General features: G+C 40.5%; 2 protein-coding genes across 8 annotated transcripts in view; both read right to left on the bottom strand.

Moving 5' to 3' along the window:
* ranbp3a (RAN binding protein 3a) overlaps nt 1-15211 on the bottom strand; it is a 1280039-nt gene that overhangs the window by 940429 nt on the left and 324399 nt on the right. The window lies entirely within an intron of this gene.
* LOC559131 (serine/threonine-protein kinase NIM1) overlaps nt 11214-15211 on the bottom strand; it is a 23118-nt gene continuing 19120 nt past the window's right edge. For all 3 annotated transcript variants that reach the window (NM_001440726.1, NM_001440725.1, NM_001440727.1), the window contains 1 exon segment: nt 11214-15211. This exon segment is cut by the window's right edge and continues 211 nt beyond it. The gene's annotated coding sequence lies outside the window, so the exon portion shown is untranslated.

Genomic DNA, 15211 nt, shown 5'->3' with positions numbered 1-15211 from the left:
GATCTGTGTTTCATTTAGAATACATCAATGCTGGCCAATTTGCTCATTAATATGTGTTCACACAAAAGGGAGAAAAGTCCTTGCAGAACTTCTCAACGGGAATTTTTATGAGTAATGACGGGTGCATTTTCTCACGTTTTGCACATTAGGCCATTCAAATGTCAGCCTAAGCTGAGGATAAACAAACTCATTAATAAACTCATCCTTTCTTTAAAAAATGAAACATCTGGCTTACTGAGATTCATGCACTGAGATACTTATTAAGCAGCGTTGCATTAGTGGTAATAAAAGTGATTTACACCAAAATCAGCAGAATGAAATTGTATTATTGGAAATTCATAATTCATAATCGAAACTTTCTCTGTTAATTCCTTTTCCTATTATTTCCCAGGTTTAGTCTTGCTGTATCTAAAATAGCCCCTATGCCCTCATTCAGTCGACACCGCCAAAATCGCTAGAGCCATTGACACCGCCAAAACCCTCTGAGTCTCTTAAATGGCAGGCGCCAGATCTTCCTGAATTCCCTGAATGGTGGGAGCCAGATCCATCTGAATCACTTGAATGGCGGGCACCAGAACCCTCTGAATCACTCGAATGGTGGGTGCCAGAACCCTCTGAATCCTTCAAATAGTGGTTGCCAGATCCCTCTGAATCCCTCGAATGGTGGTGACAGATACCCCCAAATTCCATGAATGGCCAGAGCTGCTGCCTGAGAACCACGAATAGCCAGAACCGCCACCTGAGTCCCAAGAATGGGCAGAGCCGCTACCTGAGTCTCACAAATGGCCAGAGCTGCTTCCTGAGTCTCATGAATAGCCAGAGCCATGCCCTGAGTTCCTTGAATGGTCAGAGCTGCCGCCTGAGTCCCAAGAATGGGCAGAGCTGCTACCTGAGTCTCACAAATGGCCAGAGCCATCCCCTGAGGCCCACGAATTGGCCAGAAGCACCATTTGTGTCCCATGAATGGTCAGAGCCACCGCCTGAGTCTTACAAATGGCCAGAGCCATCCCCTTAGTCCCACAAATTGGCCAGAACCACCACCTAAGTCCCACGGATGGCCAGAACCTCCACCTGAGTCCCACGAATGGCCAGAACTGCCACCTGAGTCTCACGAATTGCCAGAGCCGCCGCCTGAGTCTCCCAAATGGCCAAAGCCGCCGCCTGAGTCTCATGAATGGCCAGAACCGCCGCCTGAGTCTCACGAATGGCCAGAATCGCTACCTGAGTCCCACAATTGGCCAGAACCACCATTTGAGTCCCATGAATGGTCAGAGCCACCGCCTGAGTCCCACGAATTGGCCAGAACCACCACCTGAATCACCCGAATGGCCAGAACCTCCACCTGAGTCCCACGAATGGCCAGAACCTCCACCTGAGTCCCACGAATGGCCAGAACTGCCACCTGAGTCTCACAAATTGCCAGAACCACCACCTGAGTCACCCGAATGGCCAAAACCTCCACCTGAGTCCCACAAATGGCCAGAACCTCCACCTGAGTCCCACGAATGGCCAGAACCGCCACCTGACTCACACGAATGGCCAGAGCCGCCTTCTGAGTCTCACGAATGGCCAGAGATGCCATCTAAGTCCCAAGAATGGGCAATGCCATCGCCTGAATCTCATAAATAGCCAGAATCGCTACCTGAGTCCCACAATTGGCCAAAGCCGCCGCTAAAGTCCTACGAATGGCCAGAGCCACCACCTGAGTCCCAGGAATGGCTACCGGAGCTGTGTGACTTCCCAGTGCCGCCGGAGCCTTGTGACTTCCCAAAGCTTAACTCTAAATAAGGCTATTCCTCTCTCCTATCTCCATTGTCACCCAACTCCCCTTGTGGTAAAGTACATCACCTAAAATGGCTGTATAGGGAGCGATATTGTATATAGCCCCAGTTTCTATTTTTATTCATGGTTTCATTTATTATATTCACCTGTGTCTGGTTTTGTCATTATAATTGTGGGTTTTTATGGCAACAGCTCCTTCCCTTCATTGTCCATTCCTGTCTTTATATTAGCGTAAATGTTGCTTTTTGCTGCTGTGGAGGAACTTCTTTATTCTAGTTTTTTTGTAATTAAAATCATAGTGATTTGAGCTTCATCTCTCTCTGCCTTGCCCAAATGTAACTAATTTAATTGTGCCAAAAGATTATTAAAGCAATCATTTAAAATGTACAAACTTTACATAAACGTGAAAGATGATAATTCACTTTTTATTGTATTATTACGGTTGTTGTTGTATCAGCAGAAACTCTTTAATAAACGCTGGCCCCAATTAGATAAAAAAAAAGTTTAAATGGATTTATTTATTGACATTACTCACATGTAAAATTAAGATCAAAATTAGAGAACAATATAAAAACTTTTTTTTTTTCAAATATATTGCAATCGTCAAACTTATCAAATGTTGTATCAGTAATAAATTAAGCTTAAAAACTTGTTGTAGATCAACAAAGACCCTTTATTTTTTGGAAAAGACATCAAAATTTAAGAAAAACAATGACTGTAGCACAAAGAATGATTGAAACTACTCTTCTAAAGGTTACAGCGGTCAAATATTAGGCCACAGGTTTCCACAGGCCTTCATAATGGACATATAGTTTTCCTTCATTCATTTGAAACAAAATCTCCATCCACATGAAAAAGTAAAAACACATTATGCCTATGGTTGAGCTGCCAGATGGCCGAGGTTTTAAAAATACCCATATTTGTGTGAACAGGGCCTTTGAGGTGTACATGACCTAAATTCAAATTCTTTCAGCACATCTGAAGCTACAGGACATCACTAGTCTCATACAGACATCATTAAACTCTTACAGACATCACTAGTTTCTCACAGACATAACTAATCTCTTGCAGGACATCTCTAGTCTCTCAGTGCCTAAATGAAGCTAGTGTGACAAGATGGAATTCAAGCATGCAGGAAGAACATCAATGATCAACATCAGCTGTTTAATACTCCACCTGTTACAAATCAACAGCCATGTTTAAGACCAGTCGAACAAACACTCTAAAGTCTGCCGCACAGACATTTGCAATTGGAAATCCAGTCACACAGCATACGGGAGACAGATTATAGGCTTTATTCTTACCTGCCTCACCGTGGCAATGACTTGCTTGTAGACAGAACAACCAACACAATCTCACGGCAATTCGTAACTTTTTGATTTAGTGACTAATTCGTATGAGTTTGTACAATCTAATTTAACAATTTAGTATGATTTGCTTGTAACCCAATGATGGTTGGGTTTAGGGGTGGGGTTAGGTGCTACGCCTCGTTTTTAAAATCGTACAATTTCGCATGACTGAACGACTGTATGAATTAGCCTCTAAACTGGCAAAACGTAAATACCTACGTTTTGTCGTGAGATCATGCTGGATTATGTCCTCTACACGGACATGCTAGGGAAACTCAATCTAACCCCTACAGAAAAATCCAGCTTAAACCAGCCTAGGGTGGTTGGCTGGTTTTAGCTGGTCAACCAGGCTGGTTTTAGAGGGGTTTTGGCCATTTCCAGGCTGGTTTCCAGCCATTTCCAGCCCGGTCTTAGCTGGTCAGGCTGGGAGAAGACCAGCTAAAACCAGCTTGACCAGCCAAGCCAGGCTGGGAGTCCAGCCAAAACCAGCTATGTCCAGCTTAAACCAGGCTGGTTTTAGCTGGATTTAGCTGGTCATTTTCCAGCCTGACCAGCTAAGACCAGGCTGGAAATGGCTGGAAACAGCCTGGAAATGGTCAAAACCCCTCTAAAACCAGCCAACCAGCCTAGGCTGGTTTAAGCTGGATTTATCAGCAGGGACTTTGTTGATATTGATGAAAAAGGCAACCAAACCTACAATGAAGCTTAAGACTAGCAGAGAAATCTCTATTTATCAAAGACTGGCCGCTTGAGTAAATCCTGTCTGCTCTTTATAAGATAAGTACTTGGTTGCTGGGGGAGAAATCACTAAACCATTCAGAGTAAAGCACGGTTACAGCATTTATTTCTCTGATCATGCATAATTCTGACATACTTTTAGGGAACTGTGTTTCCCACCCTCTGAGGTACGCTACCTCCTCACACTTTTACAAGGCAAGCATCTCTAGCTGCAGTTTAATACTTAAAACAGCCATAAAACCATTTAAACTAAAGCCCGGCTCACATTGTGGGAATTCAGCCATGATTTGGTTGTCTGTGACAAATGTGGGTATTCCAATAAGATTCCTGAAATCCTAGGCTAAAATCTGTGGTCTTTGATTGTTGGTTCGACATGTTCATAGACAGCTGCTTAATGGCCATTGCGATCAAATGCAATGTGTTAGATTGTCACCGACTCGGTCCCAGTCATTCCTCTCGCTGGCCAGCAGAGGTCACCATCTCCGGACTTCTAACCATTACGTCATCCATTTACCCTGATCCCAGCACACCTGTTCTCCATCTCCACTAATGACCCACGTACCACATATAAGCAGCTCACACACACACTTCAGTGCGAAGTCTTGTTTAGCCCCGGCCAGCATTTCTGAGCGTTCTAGCCTGCCTGATCTCCCGTTTACCACTTCAGCCCGTTTCATGAGTCTGCTCTGTCTTCTGCCTGCCCTCGACCAAAGCCTGTTTCCTCGGACTCTGATTCTCGCTGCCTGCCCCTGACCAAAGCCTGTTACACGGACTCTGAATCACGCTGCCTGCCTCTGACCCAAGCCTGGTAATCACACTGCGTCTGTTATCTGCTAAGTCTCCTTTGTGTATGTTGTATGTCCGCACAGTCGTGCGAGTTGATGTTTAAGTGTGACTTAATAAATACTGCAAAATGGATCCCTCCGTGTCAGTCTCCCCGTTACATAGATGTTGCTGTATTTGGCTTAACTGTTCACAATGTGAGTTGGGCATTACGCTTACCAGTCTGTCACACAGACATCTCATCCAGCCCTTTACCTCCGAGCTACTTCTCAACAGTCAGATTCCACATTTAACAACAATCCAATTGTTACTCTCTTGGAATCGTCATATTTTGCATTTGTAAGGGTCATTTTTGGTTTGCAAGGTTTGGGTATCATGCATAAGGTTGTCATAAAGGACTCCTATTTTGCCACTTTTTACAAGAGGTAAAATAAGTCTTTGGTGTCTCAAGAATGTGTTTGGAAAGTTTCAGCTGAAACACCCACCTGATTATTTTTGTACCCTGTTGAAAATAGGAATTTGAGGTGTTTTGCACCTCTGCCTTTAAATGCAAATGAGTTTGGCCTTGTCAGTGTTGCCAGACAGGGCACTTTTAAATTTGAATGTTCTGGAAAAAAAATGGCTTAGGTAGATTGACAATTTTAACAGGTTTGGGAACAGTTAGATAAGCTTTAAAGCAAATTATTTAACAAAACCCAAGTGTCTGCACCTACTCTATTCAGTTAGTGATGACACTCCTGTGTTTGTTGACAAGCTTGCACTGTTGGGGAAGTTTGACTTAGCCAGACTGTACACTTCTGAAATGTTTGTTGGGATCGGGTAAAAAAAATTTTTTTTGTTTTGTCTTTTTTTTAGTTTCTCAATGGTTCTGTGACCGGTGTTGGTCTCTAGCAATGGTATGAAAATTGTGGCATTTAAAGTAATGTCTAGATTCTGATTGAAATCAATTCTAATTTTAAAAATATTAATATTATCATTATTCTTTTCTTAAAAGCAGGTTTAGAACAGTTTTTGGCCTGGAAACATTCAGTGTTATCTAGCAACTCTAAAAGGATACTCAGCATTAGATGTCAAATAACACAGCACAATGAAGTCAGCAAGTCAGACACTGATGAACAGAGATCAGTCACAAATACCAAAGTTAAGACTGAAACAGTTTCTCAATGGTTATTTGATGTAGTTGTTATTTTGAGTTTAAAGCCTTTCTGCAAAGATGAATGAGCCACATAAATGCAAATAACAAAGTTCACTGTGCGCACACACTCATATTCACACATGCACACACGCAGATATCTGCTTTTAACACATTAAAGTGCTGTTTTTGCACATACTCGTGGCAAATGTGAGAGAATGCCCACCAAACAAGTAAATACATATGATTTAACATCCACAAACCACATCTACTCATGGATAATGTGACAGAATGCCCACCAAACAAGTAAATAAACATGATTTAACGTCCACAAACCATTTATAGTTATACTGACACTATGCAGCTGCTGTGGTGGTTCAAGCGGTTATGAATTACATAGTAAATTTCATCGTCAGTTCTTTATTAAAAACATGTAGTTTTCAAAACGTTCCTATCTTATTTTCTAAACTTTTTAGCAAAGTACAATTACAGTAAGTATCAGTAAATGAATGTCAACTTTAGTCACCTTTGCTGTGAAACTGGCACATTGATTTACAATGACTATTAGTTCAAAATGCTATAAAAATATTAAATGTAGGTGAAGGTGGATGACAGATAGATGGAGCAGATCTTTTAAGCCCAAGTTCTGCTCTGTGGACATAATAATACATGCTTGTTCTGAGACATGATAATACAGTGTGTCGATCAATATCGGTGGGTGAGGATAAACCGTACCAACATTTGTTTTCTTAATTCCAGGAGACTGGTGGGGGGGCGTAGGGGGTTGTTCTGTGTAACAAAATTAAGAACCATTGGAGGTGGGGGTCTTGTGGTATTAGTAACTGTAAAGGCTGATTTATACTTCTGCATCAAACACCGGCATATGCTACGGCGCTGACGCATAGCCCTTTGCCGTGGCCGTCACCGTCACTGACGTGCACCTCTCAAAAAATGTAACTACAAGTCGTAACGACGCTTAGTGCAAGCTCTGTGATTGGTCGGCTTGGTAGCGCTGACGAGTCTGGGTGGTGCCGAGAGCCGCGCGAATGGCGCGAACCCAATGTAGCGATTGTTTACAAGTGTGGAGTCCCGTGAAGGAGCTTCGAATGGAAAGTTTTGTTTTGTGTTTACCTCATAGTTAAAGTTGCTGCACGTCCGCCGGTTGCTGCCTCAAAATGAGCGAGTTTAAGCCACTTGTACATCCCGGAAGTGTTCAGGAAAAGCAAAAAAGCAGCGAAGAAACTCGACACAGAGGAACGTTTACACCTCACTGCCAGCTAGCGTTTCGGAAGTGTTAATGCAGACCAACAGAGACAGCGCGCAGAAGTATAAATGTACAGCCATGCGCGTTGCATGCACCGTGGGTTACGCCGGTCACTTGACGCAGAAGTATAAACCAGGCTTAACATGGACCAGATTTCAGGCGGTAGCAACGGCGGCGATCAGATACAACCAAATTTGACGACCAGGGCTGGGGATGTTGGAGACTGTAGGCTACCCAAAAGATGAGGACCGAAGGGGTTACGAGAGTTTACAGGGAGAAATAACAAAACGCGAGGGTGGCAGGAATGGGATAACCACACTACTACTTCACGGTAGGGTTGACCTCAAAATTACTGAGATTTAGATCCTGGTTCAATTTTAGAAAAATAAAAAAAGACTTAATATGTTTATAAGACTCTAATATGGCTGTGTATACATATTCCTACACACATTTCTGTCCAAACAGCTTCCAAAAGTTGATTTTCGATGATAGGTGACCTTCAACTATGTATGCTAACCCCATTAAAACTTGCCCATCTGTTTTCAAACCCATCCTCTCTGCACTGGGTAAATAAATATCAATCAATCAATCAATCAATCAATTAATCAATCAATCAATCAAATGAATTTATAAAGCACAATAAAAGCAACAGTAGTTAATCACTGTGCTGTTTAAATAGACATAATAGCTATTAAAAGACATAAAAACAGATATACATTACCCCAAAGCACTAAACAGTAGCTTGAAGAGACTAAGTGGAGGTAGACTGGAAGACTACAGTTGAGGTCTGACGAAAATGCATGATCACCCCGCAACTTCCATCTAAACCTTGGGTCCATCAGACCTCTTTGTTGAAAAGACCTCAGCAATCTAACTAACATCCAGTATTTGGGTTTCTAAGATCACAGAAATATTCAGGAGCCATTTCACTCAGAGCTGAAACTTTAAACTTGACTCTGAACTGGACTGGCAACCAGTGAAGAGAACATATTATGAGGGAAATATGATCAAATTTGTGGGTGCCAGCCAAAAGTCTGGCAGCCGCATTTAAAACCATCTGAAGTCAATTTATATTTGATAGACTTGTTCCCATATCAAGGGAATTACAGTAATCAAGCCATGATGAGAGAAATGACACTTGAAACGCTAAAAAAAAAAAACTCTTTTGATAAAAACCATAACTGACATAAACTGAATTTACTACAGAATGTATCTGCTTCTCAAACTTCAGTTCAGACTTGAAAGTAAACTATAAACTGCTAAACAGCTAAAAACCAGGGGTGTCCAAACTTTGCCCTGCACTCTGAGAAATAAAAGTACGGGAAAGTAAATTTTTTAAAAGATGCATATTTGTACCAAAATAGTCCACAGTGGTATCTAAAAGTTGCATATTTGTACCCAAATGTAACTGAGGTACCATTATGGACTCTTCAGGTACAAATATGTACCTTTTGAAAAAGTACCACCCCAGTGACAGCTCCTGTACCCTTATTTCTGAAAGTGTAAAAGACCAGTGTCCTGCATGTTTTATTTCCAACCACAGTGAAACACTCCTGAACCAGCTAATCAAGCTCTGTCTAGGTATACTAGAAACTTCCAGGCAAGTTTGAGCTAAGCTATGCAGGACACCAGCCCTCCAGGACCCAGTTTGTACGCCTCTGCCCTAAGCACTTCATTCATTCATTCATTCATTCATTCATTCATTCATTCATTCATTCATTCATTCATTCATTCATTCATTCATTCATTCATTCATTTATTCAGTCATTCATTCATTAATTCATTCATTCATTTATTCCATTACTTCATTCATTCATTCATTCATTCATTCATTCATTCATTCCATTCATTCATTCATTCATTCATTCATTCATTCATTCATTCATTCATTTATTCAGTCATTCATTCATTAATTCATTCATTCATTTATTCATTCATTCATTCATTCCATTACTTCATTCATTCATTCATTCATTCATTCATTCATTCCATTACTTCATTCATTCATTCATTCATTCATTTATTCATTTTCTTTGGCTTAGTTCCTTTATTCATCAGGGGTTGCCACAGTTGAATAAACAGCCAACTTATTTAATATATCAGGTAATCATTTACATTGTAGTAGTTTCAACCGTTTATCTGTATTTTTTATTTTACTCATGTTTAACAATGATTATTTATCACCTGTTATTACTGCATTTTATTTCTGCTGAAAAGTATGTTACGTCAAAATAAAAGAAACTGCGAAAACAAACCACAATTACAAAAACAATGCTTAAAATTCACATTAATGCCTCTTTGATTTTTCAACTGTAGTAAAGGGATTATTGGCGTGGGTGTGAAGGGGAGGAGAATTTACATGTGTGTCACGTTTAGTCCATAAAACACTTATCCTCGCTCATGACTCCTCAGAAAGCCTCGTCTCTCCTGGATCCTCGCCTCCTCACGGTGTAATTAGAGGATTAAGATGTCCTACAACATAGGTGTCAAATCTAGTTCCTGGAGAGCCACAGCTCTGCACCGTTTAGTTCCAACCTTTATTAAACACACCTTATCAAACTAATTGAGTCCTTCAGTTTGGTTCAAACCAGACACACCAGAGTGCGATCACACCAGAGTTTGGGAAATTCTGTCGTACAGCTCTGCGAAAGGGGCGGGATTAAACAAGATGATAAGACATTAAAAAAGCGAGCGATTGCTCCATGTTTTAAATTTCTGTCCAGACATGTCATGTTTTGATCCTTGATTGCTCTCATGCAGTCAAGTGATGCGATTTCGCAGGTCAGAGTTCACCATGCTCGAACTTTGCACCGCAGCAACCTGTGAAACTTGACGCATGACCCTGCGTTTCCGGTCTGACGCATCCGCGTGTGTATGAATGGAAGTCTATGTGAGGAAAAACCCAGTGTGACCGCAGCTTTACCAGGTCTACTTGAAACAACAAGGCAGATTTGTTGAGGCAAGTTGGAGCAAAACCCTGCAGGGACACCGGCCCTCCAGGACTGAGATTGGTGACCCCTAATCTAAAGCTTGCACTTCATCACTTCCACCTAAATCGATTAACGATTTTTTTCCATGTCACCTCATACTTCAGTTTCTAATCAAATCTTGACCAATCAAATGCTCTCTAGGATCTGACAAGACGCTGTACTACAAACGAAATGCTATTGGCTGTTTGTTTAAAAGCGGACAGGCTACTCTTTGTCCCACCCTCTCTTCATGTTTCAATTTAGATTACGTCAAACATCGAATAAAAATCTACACTGGATCTTTAAAGAGGGCTCCCTCTGTCAGCGAGGAAGTGAACTGCAGGAAATACACATGTAGGTTGTATCTCAATTGAAAATCAAAGACAATTTCTCCTCACATTATTGCGAAACATACTGGTAGCATTTAGTGTCAAAATATATTAGTGATAGAGTGATCTTCACTAGTCAGTGATTGCGCATTTTGATGCTGAAGCATGCATGAACTAGTCTGGAATGAGGGGGCTGAATGGAGGATTGCAAAATCCGTATCAGTTTGCAAATGTGACAATCACTTTGAAGAAACCATGAACTTTACAAGCACAAACTAGTAGCGTACAGGAAGTGCACAAGCGTTGTGAAATTGGGGATTGACATGGGGAAGAAAAGAAACAGTTCGTACCGAGGACAGTAAATCTCTGCTTTGCTTTGCAGGATTTGAAAGGATGTTTACTTAGGGGTCTTTTTTTGCTGCTATATGAGACATGATTATGTAAGAGGGTCTAAACTTTGTGTCCTCAACAATATTAGGAAGAACTTCAAAAATACAGTAGGTCTGTATTTTTGTGGCTATGTCAATATAATGGTTGGCTTGAAAAATCACAATTAATCCAGCCCTAAAATAGTTTACACTGGATATATTATTGAGAAATAAACTTGTGTAACTGGACCACCATTTTGGAATAACAGCAATGTCCTTTAGCACGCTGAATCACTGTATTGTACATAGTTAAGAATTATTTTGTTTGCTTTCATGACTTATAACAGAGCAAGATGGGCTGGGCTACTTAAAATAAACATCGCCCTGATTTTACTTTTTGATCAACTGTTGCTCAATGAGATGAATAACAGTGTTCATTAGCTTTTTAACTCATGTCTAGCACACGTTGTGACATAATAGAGATCATGTACACAGGCAATTGTATAACTTATTTTATTAAAGCTTACAAACTCCATATGCACAGAATACAACATAATAAAATAAAACATTTTTTGCATAATGCCCTTTAACACATATATTTTTTTTACTTTAGATCAATGGTCACCAAACTTGCTCCTGGAGGGCCGGTGACCTGCAGATTTTAGCTTTAACCCTAATCAAACACACCTGAACAAGCTTATCAAGGTCTTACTTGGTGTACTTGAAACATCCAGGCAGGTGTGTTGAGGCTAGTTGGAGCTAAACCCTGCAGAGACACCGACCCTCCAGGAGTGAGATTGGTGACCCCTGCTTTAGACTGGCAGTTTTCCACAGCTTTTCATTATTGTAATGCACTGGGATGATTTATTTGTATTTATTTATTCATTTTCTTAATTCCTGCTCTTCTCAACTGTAAGTTTCTACATTCCTAGATTACAATAACATATGATAAAACTGCATTGTCCATTGCATTCTCCATTAAAGTCATGAGAAAATGTGCTTAGCTGTCAAGACTATATACAAAAATACAACATCTTTCATTTGGGTAAAATAGTCTGTACAGCATACTTGCCGTGTAAACCATGGTAAACAGACAACCCAGGCTCATTCTGAGAACGTAGTCCAGCGGACGTTTCTGGAGATTGTAAAATACATTCCGGGAGGTACCTATTTGTGCAGTTTTGGTTTTTGAGAATCTGCGAGAGGCCGCTGTGCATGCTTTTTTGCGTCTCAAAAGTCTCTCGCGAGCGCCATTCTCGCGTAAACCCACAGTAGGCCACTGTCGAACGGGCGTGCATCCAACTGGCTGAATGATTGACTAGGTGACCGGCCAATCGGCCGACCCACCCTCCTTCTCCTTCTCCAAACCCAAGCAGTTATACCGATTGCTCTGCCCGTCCGCTTACTTCCCTAAACCCAACCAACAATTCATTAAAAATAAGCCATCCAGAACAAGAAAAGCCCTGATTTTTACCACGTTTTCGGATTTGACCACATTCTCAGCCTGTCATGAACTTGTTCACTTAATTTTTTGGATTCTGTTTTTGTCTTACCTGATTTCTAAAACCGCTCTTCCCTGGACTCGAACCCGGTCGTCATCGTTGTCAGCTCCTCTCTGCGTCTCAAGTCCGCCGACGTACGCGACGAGCTAACCGGACAAACTGGTTGAGGCGGGAAAGCCCACCACACGGAAGTAAGTGGTCAGCCAGCAAGCGTAAAAAGGATGGGCGTCACACCGCCCCATAGCATTTGCTTAAAAAATAAAATGCAGCCATACGTACCTCCGGCTACATAATTCACAGTCTCCAGAAACATCCGCGGGACTACGTTTTCAGAATGAGCCTGGATCGTAAACGGATAGTCCAAAATTAAAAATATCCTTTACTCTCCTTTAACTTGTTACAGCCCAGCCTGACAGCTTATTTGTTCTGTTGAAACAAGAGAAGATTGAAACATTGACATCTATAGTGTTTGTTTTTCTATGTAAGTCAAGGGTGAGTAAATGATTTTTGGGTGAACTATCCCTTTAATGACTCACATGCAATGATTGACAATAAATAGATGATTAAATGTCATCATATGCTGCAAATTATGCAGATTTAGAGAATTGCATCATTGTCATGCCAATTGAGTAATGTAATGTAATGTTTAGCAATGAGAAATATATCCGTGAATATGACTTAGAAACTTGAAGGCATTTGTGTGTGACTAAAACACTATTACGCCTATATAAACAGCATCTTGGCAGATTTCCTTTATTCCAGATATACTTCTTTCCCATATTGAGGAAAATAAAGATGATTAATGCTAGAATACCATATAATCGCTGATACCGCAAGCTCTTTGCTAAAGCATAGCACTAATTAGGATTAACGGCTGATCGGCGATTAATCATTTACGTCATACATTCAGTGTAAACACAGTGCGAGATTAGCAAATAATAGCTTAGCAGCATTTCAGCTTATTTAATGGAAACATGCGGCGGACGTCCGCCAAACGAAGCATCAAATTGAACGTGCTGCAGTCAGCTACATGTGAACTTTGTAACCTAAGGCCAGCTAGAACAGCCCACTATGACCAACATTTACTGTGTACAACACTTAGCCCGAGGCTGTGCCTTACACTCAAACAGACAACATTTCAAACCATTCACTGATACAAAAATGTGTCAAATGTTTAGTCTAACTGTAAAGTGTTGGCCACATTTTCGTATTTCACTTGGCAAAAGTAAATGACCACTTATAAACGGACTGAAACAGAAACATCTTAAAATTATGTGCATTGGATGGATGGATGGATGGATGGATGGATGGATGGATGGATGGATGGATGGATGGATGGATGGATGGATGGATGGATGGATGGATGGATGGATGGATGGATGGATGGATAGATAGATAGATAGATAGATAGATAGATAGATAGATAGATAGATAGATAGATAGATAGATAGATAGATAGATACCCTGCTAAAAAATATGCTGCAAGGTATGTTTTGATGCTGGTATGCTGGTCTTTCTGGTTTCAATGCTTGTTTTCCTGGTCTCAGTGCTGGTCTAATGCTGGTCAGCATACCAGCATCAAAACATACCAGCATATGCTGTTTTTTTTTCAGCAGGATAGATAGATTTCTCAGAATTTTCGATTTATAATTATGTGTTTGATCATCTAAACTTCTGATCACAAATTTAGTTTAATTTAGATCATTTGTTTAAATTAAACGGGTGGTCCAGAGTGTATTTTTAAGGCTTGGTTGTTTTTATGGTGTGCAAAGCAATGTGTACTCATGCTTAATTTCTATAAAATCACATTATTTTTTCATATATCCTACTTTGATTATAAACAGCTACTCTGCTAACATTAAAAAAAACCACTGTCATATTTCCTAGTTCCTATGAAAAGTCCGCCCTCAAGAGGCTCTGATTGGTCAGCTAACATAATTCACAGATCAGCTCCATATCACCAGAAACATTACAGCGCCTCTGGCCACGCCCTTCGCTGTGCAGGGTGTATGTGCGTATCCTGAAGGGTTTATGACATCATTAGCCTGGATGTAAGGTTTAAGGCTAAGCTAACTCTGTAAAAGCCAATGTCTCCCTTTTCATTGAGCATTTTACATTCAGCGATGTTGTTTATGTTCGAACAGCTACATTACACATTAAATAAAGTTTAAAATATGATATCATAGTGGACCACCCCTTTAACAATAAAGTACTGAAAGTGTTCTCAGACGTCCATGTTAATTTTAGGAATGTCTTTTTTATTTACTTCAGAAGAGTTAGGTAGTCAGATTTTGGTGGAATAACTCAGATTTTCAATCACAACAATTAAGAAATTTGGATTCTGACATTGTCTGAAAAAAAGTTAAATGCATAGCGGTGGGTGTGCGTATGTGTGTTAACTATTAACATGAATCACTGAGGTCTGAAAGTCTGAGACTTCTTTGACAAAAAGTTTAACACATGAATAGAAATTTCACATGTAAAAGCTTAAGGATTAAAGCATTCAGGTCTTTCCACCTTTTGACCCCAAAAGCAGGCTGAGCTATACATTTTGATTTGCTTCACAGCACATGTGTCGTTCATCATGTGGATTAGGCTACACGGTTTGCTGTATATGTTTTTGATTAGCTGAACAGAGGTGGCTCAAAAGGTTAATTCCCTTAATGTATCAAGCTACACAGGCAGCACATATTGTTTTACCCAATAAGGAACTAGCTTTCAACAGTAATGGTAACAGTCATTAGTCAGGATCAGATTACAAATCAGATTGTTCATGCTGTATGTTTTTCATTTGTTACAACAACAAAAGAAAGAGTCATATGACCTAATCCTGTGAATCTTCTGTTTTTAGCTAATCATTCATTTAAAAAAATGGGCTACAATGGTGGTGTGGTTTCTATGAATATCTTGAGCAACTACTGGCGGCGTTTCACGTTGATTCTCTAAAAATATAGTCATTTATTTTGCAAGTCGGGCTACTCTAGTCATGCGGTAT

The sequence above is a fragment of the Danio rerio genome, chromosome 11, assembly GCF_052040795.2.
Source record: "Danio rerio strain M-AB ecotype USA chromosome 11, GRCz13ab, whole genome shotgun sequence".
NCBI classification, from domain to species: domain Eukaryota; kingdom Metazoa; phylum Chordata; class Actinopteri; order Cypriniformes; family Danionidae; genus Danio; species Danio rerio.
This window is presented reverse-complemented; position numbering and strand designations above follow the sequence as displayed.